The 23985-nt window shown below is 40.8% G+C and overlaps 1 pseudogene; it reads right to left on the bottom strand.

Moving 5' to 3' along the window:
• Positions 1 to 2402: 2402 nt before the first annotated feature.
• LOC100623432 (melanoma-associated antigen B16 pseudogene) lies at positions 2403 to 3566 on the bottom strand (annotated as a pseudogene).
• Between the last annotated feature and the right edge of the window lie 20419 nt (positions 3567 to 23985).

Genomic DNA, 23985 nt, shown 5'->3' with positions numbered 1-23985 from the left:
TGGGTACAGGTGAGGGAGGGGTACAGGGAGTTGGCATGCTCCAAGTCAGGGGCAGGCAGGTGAATTTTGTCCTGTTTTTTCCACTGGGAGCAGGTGTAGCTTTCAGAGGAGGAGGACTGAAGAACTGGCCAGCAGGTCAGGTGCCAGCATGGACAAGAAGGCTCAGTGGAAGAGACCCAGGGGAAGGGCACTGTGTTTGTTGCAGGGAGAGCAGAAGCTGGTACAAATGCCAGCCTCTAGGCAGTCAGGTCTCATATAGCCCTGGGGCTGGGGTAGAAGACCCTAGGTAAGTGAAGCCCACAGACAATCCCCAAACTGTGTTTCTTGCTACAACCTTTATTCTTTAAACCTGATTTAAGTTCCTGGTTGCTATATCCTTCTTTCCATATCCTGAGAGGCATTCAGGAGTAGCAAGAAGAGAGGTAAGAGATAGCAGGTCTGATTCAAGCTGGCAAGAGTGGAACTGAGTGGTTCCAGATGAATTCAGAGAAGAGGCCTAGTGACAGCTCTGTCACAGACTAGACATGTGAAATCAGGGACAATCACAAGCTCTTTGAGCCTGAGGATCTTCACATGTGATTTTGGTTTGTTAAGTCCTGTCTTCTAGGGCTCTTGGAATGTGCACATAGTATATAAAGCACATGGAACAGTGCCATTTCTTAGAGCTTTAGTGCATGAATTACTGCTATGATTACTTCAATCCCAAATTCTACCCCCTCACTTGTTTGCCTATGTGTATAATGTACATTTTCTCTGAAAATATAAAATGCTATAGGACATAATATACCATATCAAAGAAAAATGTTCCATAGAAATTAAGCTTTGTAAAACTTTACCCTGAGTTTATGTTCTTTAATGGATGCATGAATGTCAGCTGGATATAATTCAAATTTCCTAAAATTTGTGTCAATGACCAACCCCTCACCTCCCTCCCACCTCTTCATCCATCCAACACTCTCCTCACTTTTTCATTCATTTCACCCCCTACCAAAAAATTAGCCCTTGCACATGGTTTGCCAAATTATACTGAAGATAGCTTAATTGAACTTTCCTATGAATGAAGTGAGTGTGGCTCTCCTAGGCCATGGCAGAGTGCCAGCCTTGTGGCTTCTGGGTGACAAATCTCAACGGATTATCATCTATTTCTCAGAAACTCTTCAGCGATATATATATAAAATATATAGTTTGTGCATGTATTCAACTCTGCTGGAATATTAGTGCAGGTCACGTTCCACTTCTGTTCCAGGTGAGAATTTCTGTTGTTTATTTGTGACCGACAAGTAACAGCTAACAGGAGTTTGCCACTCTACACATTTGGGTTTCAACTTTGACACATATTATCTGAGGGTCTACACTCTGCTCACAAGGCCCTCGGCCTCATCTGGCCCACCATCCAGTTTAATGTGAAATTAATTCCCACTGGCGTTCCCATCATGGCGCAGTAGAAATGAATCCAACTAGGAACCATGAGGTTGCAGGTTCAATCCTTGGCCTTGCTCAGTGGGTTAAGGATATGGCTGGCGTTGCTGTGGCTGTGGTATAGGCCAGCAGCTGTAGCTCCGATTGGACCCCTAGCCTGGGAACCTCCATGTGCTGTGGGTGAGGCCCTAAAAAGACCAAAAAAAAAAAAAAAAAAAAAAGGGGGAATTAACTCCCATTGAAGGACTTGAAGTTTCCTAAAGATCCAAATTGAAATGCTTAACTGCACCAACACTTTGACAGTCTATAGGACTGTCCACTTACTCACTCTTTCATTTTACTATTGTCCTTAAAAGATAACTGCTTCTCTATGTTAAAACACTAGGGGCTGATCCTGAGTTGTTAATCCTAAAATTTCCCAGTATTAGCACTGTGCTTTCCAAAGAGCTGGGGTTCAATAAGCTCCCATTGAACTCCTGTTCAATAAATGACTCATTCAGCTTAAGGTATAATTTTTTTTAATTTCTTTTAAGTTTTTGAAAAGGCCAAACAAATCCATGTACATATCATTTAATTTTAGAGAACAAGAGCTAAAAGAGATAAGGAAGCCAAGATTTCAATATCTTTAAGATTTTAATTGCTGTTTTTCTCTAGTCATCTCAACTATCTTAAAATCATCTTCTTTCACATTTGCAAGAAATTGTCTATAGCAATGCCACGTCCTCTTGTTCTGGGAGACAAAATAAGATGGATGGTTTCACAGTCTATTTTATGAAACAATAAAGCTCTTATTAGTAAACCTCATTATAGCATTACATGTGTGACCAGTATCATCCCTAAACTTGAAGGTGCTGTTGCTAAGGTATGTTTAAGAAACAATTTTCAAATAATTACATATATGAAGAAATAACAGATTAAAATTTTAAGATGTCCATACAAGATAGGAACATATAGGCTTACATATAGTCTTACTTTCAGCCTCACCTCAGATTTAAACTCTATAAACACTAAATTTACTTTCCAACAATGCATGAAGAAACTACCCCTGACTCCCCTAGGTGTGAGAGAAGCTACTGGCCTTGATATTAGAACTTGGGGTAGCCATGGAAGGAGAGTCCTCTGGCTGAACTTGCTTGGGCTCTCTCTTCTTCATCTTGCAAAGCCTCCTCATACTGAGATGGGAAAGAACTTGGGTCAATCCCATGAACCTTGGCCAGAAACTCCAGGAGCTTCATCTTGGTGGTTTCAGCATGGGCTCTGGGGCCCCACAGGAACTCAAACTGGGCAGGATCAGTGTTGGCCACCTGCCGGTACTCCAGGTATTTTTCTTTCACAAAATCTTCAGTGATGAGCTTCCTGGGCTCCCCAAACATAAAGTGCTTCCTTCCAGAATATACCCCAATCACACTCAAAACTTCCCAGACTTCATCTTCAGTGGCACGGTTGCCCTTCATGAAGATCACACCCAGGATAAGCAGGAGGAAGCCAGTCTTGGGCACGCCCACTTCACCATGCAGCATCCCATCATAGGTGAGGCCCAATTTGATGAGGAGGTCATAGCGGTGGTTGGCGGGATCCACTTTCTGCAGATCAAGGCCAAAGATGATCTCCATGCGCTCAGAGGCTCTCACGAGGATCTCAGGGAAGTGGGCTTGGCAACTGTCGACAATCTTCAACATCTCTTCCTCGGTTATTGGCTCTTTCATCTGATACTTGAGCAGTAGGAAATTCACCAACATAGCCACTTTACTATCTACAGCATCAATGGACACATTCTCGGTGTCTGGTGCAGCTTGTGAGGTGCCTGGACTATCCTCTTCTTGGCTCATGGAGCCCTCATCCAATTCGGTGGATGAGGTTGCTGTGCTGGCAACAGCAGATGAGCAGAAACCCCAGGGACCCTCAGACGTACTGGGTTTACCAACATCAGGATCCTCCTTCAAACTGCCAGGCATTACAGAATGGGAGGAGAGATGGGTCTCCTCCAGAGCCTCGGAGACCTGTGCAACCTCCAGATCCTGGGACTTAGTGAAGGTCTGAAGGCATTGATCCTGTGGGCATCCCAGACCCTTCTGATGCTGAGACATGTTGACTCTGGTGGGTGGCAGTTGCCAGAAGTGTGGACAGGAGGCTGGGCAATGGGAAATAACCACCTAAGGGAAATAAAGGTGTATGTGAGTGACCTTAGCAGGTAAGCTCAACCATAGCGGTTCTGATAAAAGCTGCCTCCAAAGGACTTTTCCTGACAACAGTGCTACAGGGCCTCACAGGTCTTCTGGTCTCCTGGCCGCTGTGCCCCCAGAGGTCTTCTAGCTGCCTCTGCCCAGAGCCTCTCGGGGATGACCGTCTGGCCGAGTCCCTGTGAGTGGCTACTTTTCTGGGGATTTGGGGGTTTCCCCTCAAGACTCACTCAGGAGCCTTTGCTTGAGGACCAGCAGTTTGAGGTCTCTCCGCCCTGTACACAGAAGCCATCACCTCAATCAGTCTCCAAAGAGGAAGCGTGTGGTAGGTCAGCTTGAAACTGCCAGCGCCTCTTGGAGATGGGGTGGGGCTCTGATCAGGTGGGCGCCCTCCTTTCTCAGGCACATGGTCTCCTGAGTCCACATCTACTATCTCACCTGACAACTGGTGGCACCTGGGGCTCTTCCCACTGCCAAACTGATTCCGCGTCTCAGATCAAAGCCCTCACAGACTTGCGTTCTGAAAGTGCATGTTAGGGGGCGTGACAACTGGTGACGTCACAGATGCCCTGGGGCCACCAGCAGGGGCCGGTGCTACGCACTGTGCTCTGTTTCAGAGCAGAGATGGCTGCAGGTCCTGCTCGCAGTGCTCATGTTGTCCTCTGCCAGGCCCTGGATGCCTCTCTCTGTTAAGCTGAGGTCTTTACCCTCGTGCCAGGGTCCTCCTGTCACTGAGAACTCTGAAGAATAACCAGCTTGGGCCTTTTAGGGCTTAAATTGGGCCCCTATATGGCATGGCCCTGTCTCACCTCTGTGTTACCCAACTTTATTCCTAGTCCTCATTCATGGAGTTGTATTTTTGGCTTCTTTTTCATTAGTTAAGGCTTCCTGGGAATTGTAGCATCCTAAGGAAACCGTGATGCTTTTATTTACTGCAACGCTTGTAGAGTTTGGAAGGGGTTATGTTACAGCCTTAATGGAAAATGGAATTGGGAGCACAAGACAGGCAGGGACCAGAATAGGGAATGGGCTGTCAGAGAAAAATCCCAGTCATCTATTCCTTCTTTTCTCTAGTCAGACTTAGACTCTTATTTACATTCCCTTCTAATAATTATAATTATTATATATAATTATATACATTATAATTATTTTCCTTAGGAAGAAACCAAAATGAATGATTTTTGAAAGCCCCTCACTTTCTGAGGTTGTTGGACATTGTACATGCATAAATCTCATGCAGATGCTGAATATTGTCTATTTGAATTTTTCATACTTCTCTTTTATATTGCTGTTCTTATCACTATAGCTTTTTTATTCCAGTCCAGTTTGGAACAGCGCAGTTGGCTTGACTCAAATATTCTTTTCTTAAATCTCCTCACCTGTCTGGTTTTCCTGTCATGGGGAACTTGCTTATTAAATGTGTAGTAGTTCCAAATGTTTGTGAGAAGTTTACACCCTGACTAGTTTTTCCATGATTATATGGGGAAATTGGCCTCCAATAAAATGTAAAAAAATGATCAGCCATATCCATGATTACATTACATTTGATGTCAAAGAGGATGGCTCAGCAGTAACAAATCTGACTAGTATCCATGAGAATGTGGGTTTGATTCCTGGGCTCATTCAATGGGTTAAGGATCTGGCATTGCTGTGAGCTGTGGTGTAGGTCACAGATGTGGCTGAGATCTAGCATTTCTGTGGCTGTGGCATAGGCCTGCAGCTGCAGCTGAAATTTGACCCATAGCCTGGGAACTTCCATTTGTTGCAGGTGCAGCTGACATTTGACCCATAGCCTGGGAACTTCCATTTGTTGCAGGTGTGGCCCTAAAAAGCGCGCGCGCACACACGCAGACACACACACACACACACATCAGGAGACTTGAACAGACATTTTTCCAAAGAAGAAATGCAGATGGTTAACAGGCAAATACAAAGATGCTCTGTTATCCCTATTTTTCAGGGAAATGCAACTCAAAACCACAATAAGATACCCCAAATCCTGAGTCTACCATAACAAGAATTCAAATTTAAATCCCATCATCCTTAAGGTTCATATGCAGATGAGGCTCTTAGAAAGTATGCAGCTAGTACAGCAACAGGGGCACAATTCTTTCCTCTTTGTAGACCTGTCAAATAAAAGAAACAGACTACCAGGCCCCAACACACCCGGCATGTAATGATGGAACAGGATTAAGACAGCACCTACGGTCATTCCTCTTCAATAATAAGAGAAGTGGAAAATATAAAACAGCTCCTGACCCATAGCGTTGTGAAACTCTGTTGAGCAAATGGTGTGAATTCACTGATTAGATTATAATGCCTTCAAAGAATTTTCCAAAGGCTATTTTCTGGGTTCCCAGTACCACCTTGGAGTTATCCTTGTTATATTATGGAAGGGAGCACATGTTTACAAGTGAGTATGCGGAACAATTATTTTGCAAACTGTGACCAAATGCATTCAGAAAAAAAGCCCCAAACTTCTACCTTATGTCTATCAGTTTAAATTTCCTCTCTAGTTTACACAGGATACAAGAGTAAATGCTAAAACCCATTTTGCAGTCCAAGCTTTAGTCTCTCAACTGTGAGACACCATCTGAAGGATTTGTTCTCTACTGAATACTCCATCACCTTTGAATTGTGCACTCCAAAGTTAAACTTAAAATTCACTCTCTCGGAAGGACATGCAGCTTACTGAATCCACAATAGGCCATGTCTTAGAACATTAGTAAGTGACCATTATCACTTGGATTCATATCTCCTCACTCCTTTTTAACTGCCTCTCTATTTATCATACTACCTCACTTACGTCCAACTTCTAGACACAAAAATCTGAGCATCCCAAGTAAAAGCACAGTATCTTCAAAAGAGCAGATGCTCAATGTTTTGGAAACAAATAAGCCAATGAGCCAAGCATCTAATTGATTACGATTTAATTTCTCCTAAATTTTTTACTAGCCAAGCAAATATAAGTAGATGTCTTTTATTTTACAAAAGGACACAGTAAAAAGTATTTGGAAACACAAGAAATGATCTTTTAATTTTTTCCTTTTTACGACCACACCTATGGCATATGGAAGGTCCCAGATTAGGGGTCAAATGGGAGCTTCAGCTGCCAACCTACACCACAGCCATGGCAACACCAGATCTGAGCTTCATCTTGGACCTATGCCACAGCCTGTGGCAATGCCAGACCCTTAACCCACTGAATGAGGCCAGGGATCGAACCTACACCTCACATAGACAATGTCAGGTTCTTAACCCACTGAGCCACACAACGGGAACCCTAATCATCTTTCAATTTATTGCTAACATTTTTTTTTTGTCTTTTTGCCATTTCTTGGGCCACTCTCGTGGCATATGGAGTTCCCAGGCTAGGGGTTGAATCGGAGCTGTAGCCACCGGCCTACGCCAGAGCCACAGCAACGCGGGATCCGAGCCGCGTCTGCAACCTATACCACAGCTCACGGCAACGCCGGATCGTTAACCCACTGAGCAAGGCCAGGGATTGAACCCGCAACCTCATGGTTCTTAGTCGGATTCATTAACCACTGTGCCACGACGGGAACTCCTATTGCTAACATTTTTGAGGCAATTGTACTATGAATTCTTTCATATTTCCAAGGAAACATGAATTGAATACCGAGTTACAAAGTTCTAAATTGCAAACATTGTTTTATAGAGTTGCAAAACTCCTACTCTTACTTGAGACAAAGCAGTAAAAATGTAACCAAAATTATTCATAAACATACATACAAGCTATTTAAACCCTCTATTGAAAGGGATAGTATCTGAAAGATAACTAAAAAAGGAGGAAGAAAGAAAAAAAGGGAGGGAGGGACAGCTGGCAAAAGAAAAGAAGGAATAAAAGGGTAAGAGTGGGAGAAAGGGAGGAAAGGAAAGAAGAAAATGAGGAAGTAAGAAAAGGAAAATATAGAAGGGGAGGAAAAAGATGTAAATAGAGAAGGAAGAAAGGAAGGAAAGAGGGGAGGAAAGGAGGTGGGAGGAAGGGAGGGGAAAATTCAAGTTACCGTATAAAGAAGGAACACAGCCCTACATTGGACCTCAACTACTTAGAACACTGACTTTAGCATTTAAACACCAAGTGAAAAGTCTGCCTCAGGAGAAGCTGTCAAACTTGGCCCTGTAATGTACCCTAGCTATGGCAGTAGAACGGCTCATGGCTGCAATTCTGGCTTGAAATTTCTCTTCTTCATCTTAGAACCTCTTCATACCAGGAAAGGAGAGCAGTGGAGACTGTAACATAGGCTCTGGTGAAATTCCAAGACTTTCATTGCATTGGTTTCAGCATAAGCTGTTGGACTCCGTATGTATGCACAGCGTGCAGGATCACTGCTGAGAATCTATCAGTACATCATCAATATTTTCTTCCATCATCTCTCTTTTGATGAGCTTCATGGGTTATGGGTGGATAAGGTGATTCCTCTCAGCATAGAGCCTCATCACCTTCTCACTTCCCAGATTTCCTCCTCAGTGGTTCAGTAACCCTTCCTGATGATTATAAATAGGATAGCTGAGTGGTCAGCCTTGGGCATGTCGTTGTTATTACTCCCTTTCCCATCAACAGTGAGGTCCAGTTTGCTGACAAGGGTATGAAAGTTCTTGGTGGAGTCAGCCTCCTTCAAGTCAATGACAAAACCAGCTCCATCTACTCAGAAACTCTCCTGATTTCAGGGCAGTAGGCCTCGTTCTTTTTGTTGACATTTATCAGTATGGGTGCCTCTATCATGGGCTCTTTCGTTTTATACTTCAGCTATTGAAATGACATTCAAAAGAAACCCACTTAATTATAGGGTTTCTTTCCATAGAGGCACTCATTGTCAGGAAAGCTTTTGAAATGCTTGTTTTCCCTTTCTGGCTCTGTTGGCACCTTACTTGTTTGTTTTTCATGATGTAGCTGCAGCAGTAGTGATGGTGGATGGGATTCTCCAAGATCTCTGGGGAATTGTAGGTGTCCCTAACATAAGCAAGTCTGGGGAATACCCTTGACAAGAAGAGAGAAGGAGGAGTAGGACTCTTCTCCAGATGCAAAGTAGCATCAAAACCTGCTAGATCCTACATCTCACCTCAGACATATATAGACACAGCAGCCTACAGCCTCTCCAGACTGACAGCAAGGGCATATCATTGCTCCTCACTACACAAGTTCTGGAGCATGTGGTCCTTTTAGATATCTCTCACGGTGATCTCTGTCTATACTTGGAATTCCGGCCCATTGATTATAAGTTCTGTGAATAATATTTCCTCCCCCGGATGCTCTGAGATTTTTGCCTAACCCTCATACAGAACGAGTTAGGGTCCCAAGCACAGTGGAAAAGCTGTAGCACAAGGCAGGGGCTCTAAGACCAAGGGTGGGCTGTCAGAAAAAAAAAAACAAGATGACCTATTCCTGCTTTTATCCTGGAGAATTACTATCTTAAAGACCTTCTTTCTTGAAGATGTATTTACTACATGGAAAAGTCAGATACACAGAATTTTGTGAGCCCATAAAATTTTGATATTATCTAATACTGCATTGTCTAGCATAGTAACTTTTAAAATTAATATTATTCATAATAAGAATGTATAAATATATAAACACACCTGTATACACACACACGTATGTAAAAATACCTAGTGTTACTATATACGATTCTTTCTGATATTCTCTGTCCTATTTCTAGTCTTTATATTCTAGTCCATTCTTTATATTTTATTAAAATAATAATAATAGGAGTTCCCCCTGTGGGTTAAGAATCCAACTGCAGTGGCTTGGTTCACTGCAGAAGTGCAGGTTTGATCCCCAGGCCAGTGCAGCAGGTTAAGGATCTGGCATTGCTGCAACTGTGGCATAGGTTGCAGCTGTGGCTTAGATTCAATCCCTGGCCTGTGAATTTCCAAATGCTGCAGGTATAACCATAATAATAATAATTATAATAATAATCAAAGGTCAGTTCTCACAAAGAGACTTCAGGAGGTTATTACGGCCTCTGGAGTCATACTGCCTTAAGCAACTCAAATTTTATACTTTCCTGATATGATGCTACTGATACTTGATGGCAGCTGTGGTTCAAAGTGCTACCTCTGACTTTTTTTGCTTTTTAGGGCTGTATCCCCAGCATATGGAAGTTCCCAGGCTAGGGGTCAAATCAGAGCTACAATTGCCAGCCCACACCACAGCCACAGCAACGCAAGATCTGAGCTGTGTCTGCAACCTACACCACAGCTCATGGCAATGCCGGATCCTTAATTCACTGAGCAAGGCGAGGGATTGAACCTGGATCCTCATGGATCCTAGTTGGGTTCATTACCACTGAACCATCATGGGAACTCACCACCTCTGACTCTTGTAGCGAAACAAGAGAAATCCATTGTACAAAGACACATTTGGAATATCTAAAGAGGAACTTAAAAATGTTCCCTTCAGGAATTCTCCTTGCAGCTTAGTGGGTTAAGGACCCAAGGTTGCCTCTGTGAGGATGCAATTTCGATCCTTGGCCTCACTCAGTGGGTTAAGGATCCAACATTGCACCAAGTTCAGTGGGGTAAGGATCTCAGATGCAGCTCAATTGGTGTTGCTGTGGCAATGGCATAGTCCTCAGCTGCAGTTCTGATTCAGCTCCTAGCTGGAGAACTTCCATATGCTGTAGGTGTGGCTATAAAAAGAAAAAAATATGTTCCCTCCAAACTATTTCATCATCTGTCTTGTACTGTAGACTGCAGTCTTACTGCAACTTCAAGGCAGGCCCCTCCTCTCCACTGTGAAAAGTATTTATACTTGACTTTAATCCATCAAATCAAACAATTAGGTCTATGTTAGACTTAATGAACATTGAAATATTTTTTGCTCTGTGAACAACGCAGATAAGAAAAGGAAATTACAATATACAGACTGGGAGAAAATATTTGCAAATAATATATCTGAAAAAGGACTTGTTCCCTAAATAAAAAAGAACTCTTTAAATCCAACAGTAATAAACAGTGTCCAATTAGAAAGTTGGCATAAGGCCTAAACACATGCTTTACCAAAGAGGACATGCGGATACCAGATAAGCAGATGAAAACTTGCAAACCTGTTAAACATTATTATGCTTTAAGGAAACACAAATTTAAACCACTGTGAGATAACGTGCATGTCTATGAGAATGGTCCAAAAATACTAAAAATATCCTGTCTTGGTGAGGATGTGGAGCAACTGGATCTCTCATACATTGATTGTGGGAATGGGAAATAGCACAAGTTCTCTGGAAACCATCCAAAAGTTTCTAATAATGTTAACTTACATTTATGTTTGAAAAGGCACCTAGAGCATGTTTTCATGGAGAAATGAAAATTAATGCTCACACAAAAATCCTCATCTTAATGTTTATAGAAGCTGTATTTATAACAGCCAAAAAGTGGAAGCAAACCAAATGCCCTTTTATTGGGCATGGATAAGACTGTGACCCATATGATGAAACTATATCACAATAAAAAAGAAGAAAGTTAACATGTTACCATGTGTCAATTTCAAGGTTATAATGATGAGTGGGAAAAAAAGAGTCAATTTTAAAGGTAAACCTTATAATTTCTTTCATATAAAATTTTCAGTAGGAAAAAATTATGTACGGATATGGTGTTTGTGGGTTTGTTTTAGTCTTTCAATCCTAGTTTTTTTTTTGTTTGTTTGTTTTGTTTTGTTTTTTTGTCTTTTTGCCATTTCTTGGGCCGCTCCCGCGGCATATGGAGGTTCCCAGGCTAGGGGTCTAATCGGAGCTGTAGCTGCCTGCCAACACCAGAGCCACGTGGGATCCGAGCCATGTCTGCAGCCTACACCACAGCTCACGGCAACGCCAGATCCTTAACCCACTCAGCAAGGCCAGGGACCGAACCCTCAACCTCATGGTTCCTAGTCGGATTCGTTAACCACTGAGCCACGATGGGAACTCCTCAATCCTAATTTTATTTGAATATATTTGAAATGTTTGTTTGTTCTTTTCAGACAGTAGCATGTTATAATTATTTAGATTTCACTTATGGCTTATACAATTTATACTTATGGTGAAGATGAAGTAACTGAAAAAAAAAAAAAAAGGAGTTCTCATTGCATCTCAATGGGTTAAGAATCTGACTGTAGCAGCTTGGGTTGCTGCAGATGCATGGGTTGGATCTCTGGCCCAGTGTGGTGGGTTGAGGATCTGGTGTTGCCATGGCTATGGCATAGGTCACAGCTGCGGCTTGGACTCAGACCCTGGCCCAGGAATTTTTATATGCCACGGGTGCAGTGACTTAAAAAAACTGGCATAACCGTGATTGGATTTATCAAATTGTCAGAAATAACTAAAAAAAAAGATGAAATATATGAGGATATTGGATCAATATATTGGACAACAGTCCATAAAAGACAATGATCACTGAGAGATGAAAAATAAAGGATGTGAGCCTGTAATTTTCCCAGCTTGATGTCTGGAGCCCAGGTGAAACCTGGGGTCTCTGTGATTTGATGGTATGAAGCTGAGAGTCTGGGGTGGACTAGTCAGAATTCACCCAAGTCAGAGCTCTGGTTGGGAGAGGAGAAAGCTGCACGGACAAAGAACTGTGGGGCCCACACAGGGCTGGGGGTAATTCCTGTCAGAGGGATAAATCATATCATTCATGGGGCCTCAGTGAGAGTACTCAGGAATGTTTTGTCTCGGTAGTAAGGTGAAGTAAGCCACAGTTCATGCTGCTCTGGTCCCAAGGAATAAAGATTTAAAGCAAAAAAACAAAACAAAACAAAAGATTATTTTGTTTCTAAGTAAAATTTGATGGCATTATAGAACAGAGCTTGAGTATATTGATGTATTGAAATTTAAAGTAAATATGTATTTCACTGAATAACCTAAGCCATCTTCTTTTTTTTTTTTTTTTTGGAGGTTCCCAGGCTAGTGGTCCAATTGGAGCTGTAGCCACCGGCCTATGCCACGGCCACAGCAACGCGGGATCCAAGCCACATCTGCAAACTACACCACAGCTCAAGGCAACGTCGGATCCTTAACCCACTGAGCAAGGCCAGGGATTGAACCTGCGTCCTCATGGATGCTAGTGGGGTTTGCTAACCACTAAGCCACGATAGGAACTCCATTTTTTTTTCATAGCCAACTTGAAAAAGAATAATGCTGGAGGTAACATGCTGCCCTATTTCAAACTATACCATAATGCTACAGTAATCTAAACACTGTGCTACTGCACAAAAACAGACCCATAGATCAATGGAACAAAACAGCCTTGAAATAAACTCAAACTTATATGTTCAATTAACCTATGACAAAGGAAGCAAGAGTGTATTATGGAGAAAAGACACCATTTTTAATAAATGGTGTTGGGAAAACTTGACAGCTACATGCAAAAGATGAGACTGGATCACTTTTTCACACCATATACAAAAGTAATAGAAAAATGGATCAAAGATTCATTTATTTATTTATTTATTTTTTGTCTTTTTGCTATTTCTTGGGCCGCTCCCACGGCATATGGAGGTTCCCAGGCTAGGGGTCGAATCGGAGCTGTAGCCGCCTGCCTACACCAGAGCCACAGCAACGCGGGATCCGAGCCGCGTCTGCAACCTATACCGCAGCTCACGGCAACGCTGGATCGTTAACCCACCGAGCAAGGGCAGGGACGGAACCCGCAACCTCATGGTTCCTAGTCGGATTCGTTAACCACTGTGCCACGATGGGAACTCCAGGATCAAAGATTTAAATGTAAGACCTGAAGCCATAAAACTCCTAGAAAGAAAAGTAGGATACTCTTTGACATCAGTCTTAACAATACTTTTTAGGATCTGTCTCCCTCAGGCAAGGGAAACAAAAACAAATAACAACAACCCATCGGACTATGTCAAACTGGAAAAGGTCTTGCACAGCAAAGGAAACCATCAACAAAATGAAAAGGCAGCCTACTAAATGGTAGAAGATATTTGCAATTGATATATCTGATAAGGATTTAGCATCCAAAATATACAAAGAATTCATACAACTCAACATTCGAAAACCAAACAATCCAATTAAAAGAAGACCTAAATAGACATTTTTTCCAAAAAAGATATACAAATGGCTAACAGGCACATGCACAGATGCTCAATATCCCAATTTATAAGGGAAATGCAACTCAAAACCACAAAGAGAAACCACCTCCCACCTGTCAGAATGGCTATCATCAAAAAGACAGCAAATTATAAGTGTTGCTGAGGATGTGGAAAAAAGGAAAGGTTCATAACCTGTTGTTGGAATTGTAAATTGGAACAGCTACCACAGAAAACATTATGGGGGTTCCTCAAAAAATTGAAAATAGAACGACCATATGTTCTAACTATTTCACTTATGGTTATTTACCTGAAGAAAAGAAAAACAATAATTCTAAAAGATACATCACCCCAATGTTTACTGCAGCATTATTTGCAATAGCCAACGTATGGGAGCAAGCTAAGGACCCATCAATTGATAAATGGTTAAAATGATGTGGTATATATATATGTACACAATGAAATATTAGCCATTAAAAAATGAAATCTTGCCATTTGAGACAACATGGATGGATCTAAAGGGTATTATGCTAAGTGAAACAGTGAGACAGAGGAAAGTAAATATCACAGGATCTCACATATATTTGGACTCTAAAAAACAAAACAAAAACAGATTGACAGATACAGAGAACAAAAGGATGGTTGCCAAAGTGGAGGGGGTGAGAGTTAGGCAAAATAAGTAAAGAAGATTAAGAGATACAAACTCCCAATTATACAATAAGTAGACATGGTGATGTAACATAAAGCATAAGAAATATGGTTAACACTATTATAATAACTTTTTGTGGGACAGATGCTTACTTATTTTACCATGGTGATTATTTTGTAATGCATGTAAAGGTTGAAACATTATGTAGTTCATCTGAAACTAATATTATATCAACTATATTTCAATTGAAAAATTTCAAAAAATTGTATTTCTTATATAAAAGTGTGAATGAGGTAAGACTACAATTTCATGATCTCTAGCATTCAATCAAATATTACCAGGCATGAAGAATATAAAGCCAATATTAGGAGAAACTTAATCAAAAATTGACCTGGAAGCCATACAGATGATAGAATGAGTAGATAAGGACAAAAAACAAAACAAACAAACAGTTACTATAGCTGTATTTCATTTGCTCATAAAACAAAAAGAAAGATTACATTGGCTAGAGAAATAGAAGACATAAAAAGACCCAAAATCAACCAGAAGAGATGAAAACTATAATGTCTGACATAAAAACATACATTTGATTGGAATATTAATAAAATAAAAAGGTTAGTGAATCCATGAATATGAAGAATATTACTACATATATTTCCTTTCTATTATATTTGTTTATTGAGTTCTCAATACTGAAATTAAATATCAGTTAACAGTGTTATACATATTAGAATAGAGTTATTTTTACTGAACAGAGAAATTATTGAAAACTCAAGTTTTTTCAAGCAGGCATTTCTTGATGTTCCTGTTATTGAATGACTTAAGTTCCACTGGTGTATTTTTTTTTTTCTTTTGAGGGCCACACTTGTGGCATATGGAACTTCCCAGGCTAGGGGTCTGATTGGAGCTACGGCTGTTGGCTGTTGGCCAGATCCAAGCCACGTCTGTGACCTACACCACAGCTCATGGCAACACCAGATCCTTAACCCACTGAGCGAGGTCAGGGATAGAACCCACAACCTCATGGTTCCTAGTCGGATTCGATTCCACTGCACCACGACTGGAACTCCTCCACTGGTGTATTTTTAACTTACTAAAGTAATTTGTGTATTTGCTTCACAACATATTTTTATACCCCATTTATGTATGGGAAAACAAAATCTAGAATCAGCTTTAAAATAATATATATCAGTTATTAATTGTGTTCACCTTTGAGGAACAGGCAGGATTTTTGATTTGTAAAAGAGGACAATTGTGATTTCTCAGTATTGCTAGAATTCCTTGCAACAACAAAATATGCAGAGATACCGTAATAGTTAAGATATATGAATAAGCCTAACACCAGAAAGAGTAGCTGTGATTTAGTCAGAAAACATGATGGCAAAATGATGTAACAGATAAAACCTGAAGTATGAACAGCTTGATACAATGCAAGTTTATTTCTTCACTTTTTTTGCCATGGATTGGCAAACATTCTGTGCTATCAGGTGACATGGGGGTCTAGGCTACTTGCCTCTTGTAGGTCCACCCCATGAACCCATTATTTCCATGTTTACTGATGAATGCAAGAAAAAAAAAAAAAAAACCATGGAAGGTGGTAAACTGGATAGCAAAAGCTTTGGCCTGTAAAAGACAAATATTGCTTCTGCTCACAGATCAATGGCAAGGACTAGTCACATCATCTTTCTAACTACAAGTGTACTTGGTCATATAGCCTCCCCACGAGCCTGGGAGGAAAGATGAGGATGAGCATTTGGAATCTCGCCCATTATTTGTAACATAGTAGGTGCTCAACACACTGTGACTAGCACAATTTTTATTACATCTACTCTCATTATTTTCTGGTGAGGTTTCTCAGGAGAGAAATTTCTTTGCAATTCTCTTTTTGAGATCCTAGTATGGAATCACATCAAATTTTCAAAAGGATCCGATAAAATATCAACAGGAAGATTCTGCCTTCTCCACTGAGCAGGACCTTTCTGCACTGGCCTATGGGTAACTTCTAAAATCTTAACGAGATGAAAATTTTCTTCCTTTTTTTGGTACCTGGCCAAAATCTGTGAATTTATGCCAGCTTCACAACTGAATATGCCTAAAGACTTGTTCAGGTACACTAAGTAAAGGAAAAACCAGGATTTTGTCCTGGGTCAAGTAGACAAGATGCATGGAAGGATGATAAATTACTTATATATTTGCTAAAGACAGTATGCCTGTCAATAAGTTTTTTTTTTTCCTTCAGTAAACACTCAAGGGGTTTTAGGAAATGATCCTCAGTAGATATTTGATACGCAGGGATTTTTATGGTTGTTGATCTGTCCTCCACTCCTTAATAATGAGGGAAATTTTGCTTATTAACCACATAGGTAGTATATGTGTTCAGTGGCCAGTTTTAAAGAAGCTGGTTAAAATTATCTTGAAAACATCAAGGTGGTTCCCACCACCACCCTATCCAACTTCAGTGTTACTTCCCTCAAAATTGTAGACTCTTTCACAAATAAGTATATTCACCAACTGCTTGGGAAGACATTTTGAGAATGAGGCAAAAATGCCCAGTGGGTGGCCAGGTCTAAATTTCAATGTCAAGTTATCTTTTATGTAGAAGAGGATGCTGCTAGCATAAGAGTACAGGTGAGGGAGGGGTACAGGGAGTTGGCATGCTCCAAGTCAGGGGCAGGCAGGTGAATTTTGTCCTGTTTTTTCCACTGGGAGCAGGTGTAGCTTTCAGAGGAGGACTGAAGAACTGGCCAGCAGGTCAGGTGCCAGCATGGACAAGAAGGCTCAGTGGAAGAGACCCAGGGGAAGGGCACTGTGTTTGTTGCAGGGAGAGCAGAAGCTGATACAAATGCCAGCCTCTAGGCAGTCAGGTCTCATATAGCCCTGGGGCTGGGGTAGAAGACCCTAGGTAAGTGAAGCCCACAGACAATCCCCAAACTGTGTTTCTTGTTACAACCTTTATTCTTTAAACCTGATTTAAGTTCCTGGTTGCTATATCCTTCTTTCCATATCCTGAGAGGCATTCAGGAGTAGCAAGAAGAGAGGTAAGAGATAGCAGGTCTGATTCAAGCTGGCAAGAGTGGAACTGAGTGGTTCCAGATGAATTCAGAGAAGAGGCCTAGTGACAGCTCTGTCACAGACTAGACATATGAAATCAGGGACAATCACAAGCTCTTTGAGCCTGAGGATCTTCACATGTGATTTTGATTTTATCAGTTCTATCTTGTAAGACTTTCATATATGTGAAGTATACAAAACACATGGCACAGAGCAGGGAATGTCATGTGCTTTGATGAATGAGAGTTACTGCTGTGACCATCCTGATTACAAATACTCCCACCACCACCCAACTGTGTGTGTGGGTGTGTGTGTGTATGTGTGTTTTATAAATCTAGGCTTTCTCAGAAAATATAAAGTGCTATAGGGAATGGTACATCAAATCAGACAAAAATGATTTTCAGCAAGTAAAACATTACAAAAATTTCCCCTCAGATTTTATGTTCTTTAATTTGGGTGTAGGAATGTCTTCCCAACTGGATGTAATTCAAATTTCCTATAATTTATGTCAAGGATGAACCCCTCCACTCCCTCCCAGTTGTCATTTGTGGGGGTTCAGAAGTCCTCCCTTCTCTATGTGCATTACCTTCCAAAACCACAGTGGATGAATGAAACCACAGAGAGTATCAAAATATATATACAATGTGTCTTTCCATTCATGCCTATGATAAAGTTGAATTCATAAGCTAGGCACAATAAGAGAATACCCAAAATGCTAACATCATTACTCTCACACTTTGGGCCATTATTAAGTAAAATAAGGATTACCTGGTCATAAGCACTGTGAAACTTCAATAGTTGATGTGATAACTGAGACAGTATTAAGTGACTATCAGGAGGGATATGCTAGGCAAAGGAAATCATGTCCCAGAAGGAATGGAGCAGGACAGAATGAGATTTAAATACAGTGCTCAGAATTGTATGCAGTCCAAATTGTGTGATTATGTGTTTCTTAAATATTCCATTTCATATTTTCAGACCATAGTTGACTGCAAGTAACTGAAACATCAGAAAGTACAACCAGGAATTCCCACTGTGGCACAGTGGGTTAAGAATCAGACTTAAGTGGCTTGGGTCACTGCAAAGGGGCATGTTTGATCCCAGGCCTAGCATGGTGAGTTTTTAAAGGATCTGGCATTGGCACAGCTACAGTGTTGGTTGCAGCTGTGGCTCAGATTCAGTTCTTGGTCTGGGAAATTTCATATGCTGCAGGTGTCACCAAAAAAATTTTTTTAAAAAGTACAACCAGATGCAGAATCAGGATGACAGAGGAGAGGGACATAGAGCTCAGTTTTCCAACAAAAACATAAAAAAAAATCTACATGTAGAATGATTCTCACAGAACATCTACTGAAGCTGGCAGGAGACCTCAGACATTCAAAAAGGGCAAGAAAACCTCCATGTAACTGGGTAGGACAAAAGGAAAAAGAGAGAGAGAGAAGAGGGAAGGAAGAAAAAGGAATCAGGACTGGACCAGCACTTCTGAGAGGGAACTGTGAAAGAAGAAAGGAATCTGCACCCTGGGAGGCCACCTAACTGATGGGAAGATAAGCCAGGATGGAACGGGAAACTCAAAGCCTCAGAAAAAGTGCAGCAGCCAGTATGAGGAAGGCAAAGCAGAGAACTGCACAGATGATTGGCACCACTTCCCAGCACATCAAAGCCTGAGACACTAGGGCAGGGACTGGGTGCTGAGGCTCAGTCAGGCTTTGGAGGTCAGTCCCAGGGAGATGACTGGAGTTTGGTGTGTGGAAATATCCTAAGAGGGCTAGATAGTGGTGTTCATAGTAGAGGGAGTTAGATAGGAGGCCTGGGCCTACCGGAGAAGCAAGGCACCATTGTTGAGAAGTGCAGAGGGTGGAAGAAGCAAGACCACCATAGGAACTTCTTTCTCTGCGCATGTCGGCTCTTAGGTGGCAGGGAACCTCTTGCATAGGCTATGGGGATGGGTACAAGGCTCCATAGCCATCTCAGACTCCAGAGGTAGGTGTGGCCTGCCAATGCTTGCTACCCTCACCAGGAATTTTAAGTACTGACCTTGTTGTAGAGGGCCCTGAGCCTGAGTACAGCCAATTGCCCCCACCTCCTTGGGAACATACATGCCCCACTGTTGCAGCTGCCAAGACCCCATGACTAGGTGCTCCCTCAACCTCTTTGGGGGTCATTGCCACTGCCAGGGGCCCTGCAACCAGGCGCAGCTCACTACATACACCTCTGCATGTTTACTGCCACCACCAAGGGCCTGGTAACCAAGTGCTACCTGCAGACACTGGTAATTGCCCCACCTACCTGAAGCAGCATGAGCCATAAAACTACACACCCCCTATGAAGGGAATAATGGCCTACACACATTGAAGAAAGAGATAGTAGGCATCCAAACCAAAAGCAGCCCTCATGTCTAAAAAAGAATAAACCCACACAAGCTACCTAGGGATGTCCCCACATATAAATAGTCCTTCAAGACTACATTAGATACTTGTTTTCCCTAAACTCACAGAGTAAGAAAAAAATATAAATAAAATGAAGAAGCTGAGGAACCACTCCCAGTTAGAAGAACAGAAGAATTTCCTGGAAGGAACAAACAATGAACCAGACTTCTGCAGTCTAACAGACACCAAGTTCAAAAAGGATATAATGAAATTACTGAAGCAATTAAGAAAGGCTATCAATAGTTAACACAGATTACTTCAAAAAAGGAACTAGAAACTATAAAGGAGGAGCCAAGAAAATTTAGAAAATTCATTGCCAAGACAGACACTGAGCTAAAGGCAAAGAATAGCAGAATGAATAATGCAGATGAAGGAATAAGTGACTTGGAAGATAGAGTAATGGAAATCTTCCAATCCAGACAGCAGACAGAAGGCAAATTAAAAAAAAAATGGAAGCAATATAACAGATCTATTGGATAGTATAAAGCTTGCCAATCTACACATAATATGGATCCCAGAATGGGAAGAAAGAAAAAAGGGGATTGAAACTGTATTTGAAGAAATTATGCCTGAAAATTTCCCAAATCTAAAGAAGGAAACAGATATCGATAGAGGAAGCATAGAGGGTCCTAAACAAGATGAACCCAAACAGACCTATACCAAGATATATGACTTAAAAAATGTCAAAAATTAAAGATAAGGGTAGGATTCTAAAGGTGGCAAGAGAAAAACAAAGAGGTGATTACAAGGGAACCCCCATAAGGCAACTAACTGATTTCAGAAACACTGCAGACCAGAAGGGAGAGGCGATATATTCAAAGTCCTAAAAAGGAAAAATCTGCAACCTAAAATACTCTACCCAGGAAGACGATCATTTAAAATAGGAGAAATAAAGAATATCTCAGAGGGAGTTCTCATTGTGGTGCAGCTGAAATGAATCTGACGAGTACCCATGAGGATGTGGGTTCAATCCCTCGTCTCGCTCAGTGGGTCAGGAATCTGGTGTTCCTGTGAGCTCTGGTGTAGGTCACAGATGCAGTTTGGATCCCATGTTGCTATGGCTGTGGCCACAACTATAGTTCTGATATGACCCCTAGCCTTGGAACTTTCATATGCAGTGGGTGTGGCTCTAAAAAAGGCAAACAAACAAACAAACAAAAAAACCCAACCAACAAACAAAACACACAAACGAAAAAGAATTTCTTAGAGAAGCAAAAACTAAACAAATGCAGCAATACAACCTATGCTAAAAGAAATATTGAAATGGCTCCTCTAAATAGGAAAGAAGTAAAAACGTATTACGATGGAGAAAATCATAATTGGAAAGTGCTCACTTAAATAAGTCAGTGAACAGATCAAAACCAAAAAAAAAAATTTGTGAAAGCACTGATAAACACAAAGAATAGCAAAAGAATAAATGTGAAGATGTAAAAAATAAATCAAAATCCCAAAATCTGGGCAAGGGAGGTCCCATTGTGGCACAGAGGAAATGAATCCAATTAGTATCTGTGAGGATGCGGGTTTGATCTCTGGCCTTGCTCAGTGGGTCTGAGATCTGGGGTTTCCATGAGCTCTGGTGTAGGTCACAGACATGGCTTGGATCCCATGTAGCCATGTCTGTGGCTGTGGTCGGCAGCTGTAGCTCTGGTTTGACCCCTAGCCTTGGAACTTGTGTGTGCTGAGGGTGTAGGCCTAAACAACAATAAAATAAAATAAAAAATTAAATTAAATTTAAAAATGTGGGGAAGGAGAGTAAGAAAATGTCCACTATTTTATTTTATTTTTTAGGGCAGCACCTGTGGCATATGGAAGTTCCCGGGCTGGAGGTTGAATCAGAGCTGTAGCTGCCAGCCTACACTACAGCCACAACAACACCATATCTGAGCTGCATCTGTGACCTACACCACAGCTCATGGCAACACTGGATCCTTAACCTACTGAGCGAGGCCAGGGATCAAACCCACATCCTCATGGATCCTAGTCAGGTTTGTTACTTCTGAGCCATGATGGGAACTCCCTTCACTCTATTTTTAGAATGTGTTAGAGCTTATATGGCTATGAGTCTAAAGCAAGGAGATATAGGAAAGGGTTAAGATACTTGGAAAACAGGGCAACCACAAATCAAAAACCAATAAAAGATTCACCAAAACTAAAAAGAAGATACAAGCATAAAATAAAAGGAAACCAGCAAATGACAAAAAAGAAAAAGAAACAAAGGAGAAACATAGAATCAAATGGAAAATAAGGTTTAAAATGGCAATAAATACATAAGTATCAGTAATTACCTTAAATGTCACTGGACTGAATGTTCAAATCAAAAGACAGAGTGGCAGACTAGATAAAAAAACAAAAGCCTACAATATGCTTCCTTCAAGAGACTCAGGTTAGGGCAAAGGACAAACATAGGTTGAAAGTGAGGGAATGCAAAAAGATATTTCACGCAAACAGAAGTGACAAAAAAACCCAGATGTCTCAATACTCATATCAGATAAAATATACGTTAAAAGAAAGGCCCTAAAATAAGACAAAGAAGGACACTATTTGATGATAAAATGATCAAGAAGAGGATATTATACTCATGAACATATATGCCCCTAATAGAGGAGTACCCAAATACATAAAACAAATACTAACAGGTAGAAAGGAAGAAATTGATGGGAATACAATAAGATTAGGGGCTTTAACATCTTGCTTATATCAATGGGCAGATCTTCTCACAGAAAATCAGTAAAACAGAAAGATCCTAAATAGCACAATAGAACTATTAGACTTAATTGATATTTTCAGGACATTACATCCAAAAAAACCCCAACAGAATATACATTCAAGTGCACATGGAACATACTCTAGTATTGACAACATACTAGGGTATAAATTAACCTTTGCAAATTTAAGAGTAGAGAAATTATTTCAAGCATCTTCTCTGACCAAAATAGCATGAAACTGGCTATCAACCAGAGGGAAAGAAATGAGGAAAAAACCTACTAAATGGAGATTAAATAAGAAACTACTAAGAAACCAATGGGACAACGAGGAACCAAAAAGGAAATTAAAAAATACCTTGAGGAGTTCCTTTTATGGCTCAGCAGCAACAAACCTGACTAGTATCCATGAGGATACAGGTTTGATCCCTGGCCTCCCTCAGTGAGTTAAGGATCTGGCATGGCTATTATCTGAGATGTAGGTCACAGACACAGCTCAAACCTGCATTGCTGTGGTTACGGTGTAGGCTGCATTTGCAGCTCTGATTTGACCCCTAGCCAGGGAACTTCCATATGCTGTGGGTGCAGCCCTTAAACAAACAAACAAAAAAAAGTAGCTTGAGACAAATGACAATGAAAATACAACCATATGAAATCTATTTAATTCCATGAAAGAAGTTATTAGAGATACTTGAACTCAAAAAAAAAAAAAAGAAAAGAAAAATTTCAAATTAACAACCTAACCTACTACCTAAAAGAATTAGATAAAGAAGAACAAACAAAACAAAGTTAGCAGAAGGAAGGAAATAATAAAAATCAGAGAGGACATAAATAAAATAGAGTTTAAAAAAAACAGAAAAAAAATCAACAAACCCAAGAACTCTTTCTTTGAAAGGGTAAACAGATTTGACAAACCTCTGGGGAGGCTCACCAAGAAGAGAGAGAAGAAAAAAAAAAGAAATGAAAAAGGCATTGATGTGAGTTGTGATGTAGGTCACAGATGCAGCTCGGATCCCGTGTTGCTGTGGCTGTGGCATAAGCTGGAAGCTGCAGCTCTGATTTGACCGCTATCCTGGGAACTTCCATGTGCCGCAGGTGCTAAAAAGCAAAAAAAAAAACGTACTTATCACAAATCCATAGTCAATATAATACTCAAGAGAAAAAGCTGAAAGCCTTCCTGCTAAAATGTGGAGCAAGACAAGGATGCCCACTTCCAGAACTTTTATTCAATATAGTATTGATAGTCCTGACCATGGCCATCAGACAAGAAAAAGAAATTAAAGTTATCCAAATTGGAAGGGAAGAGGTAAAATTGTTACTATATGCTGATGACATGATACTATAGAGAAAACCCTAAGGGCTCCATATAAAAACTACTCAATCTAATAAACAAATTCAACAAAGTACCAGGATAAAAGATTAACATTCAGATATTGATTGCACTTTTGTATATTAACAATGAAATACCTGAAAAGGAATGTAAAAAAAAAAATACCCTTTTACTTTAATTTTTTAA

Source organism: Sus scrofa, chromosome X (assembly GCF_054392235.1).
Source record: "Sus scrofa isolate SSC_HxYL_T2T_F1_AM1 chromosome X, Sscrofa_HxYL_maternal_Yorkshire_Landrace_v2.0, whole genome shotgun sequence".
NCBI classification, from domain to species: domain Eukaryota; kingdom Metazoa; phylum Chordata; class Mammalia; order Artiodactyla; family Suidae; genus Sus; species Sus scrofa.
The sequence above is the reverse complement of the archived record's forward strand: the minus strand, read 5'-3'. Positions and strand labels throughout refer to the sequence as shown.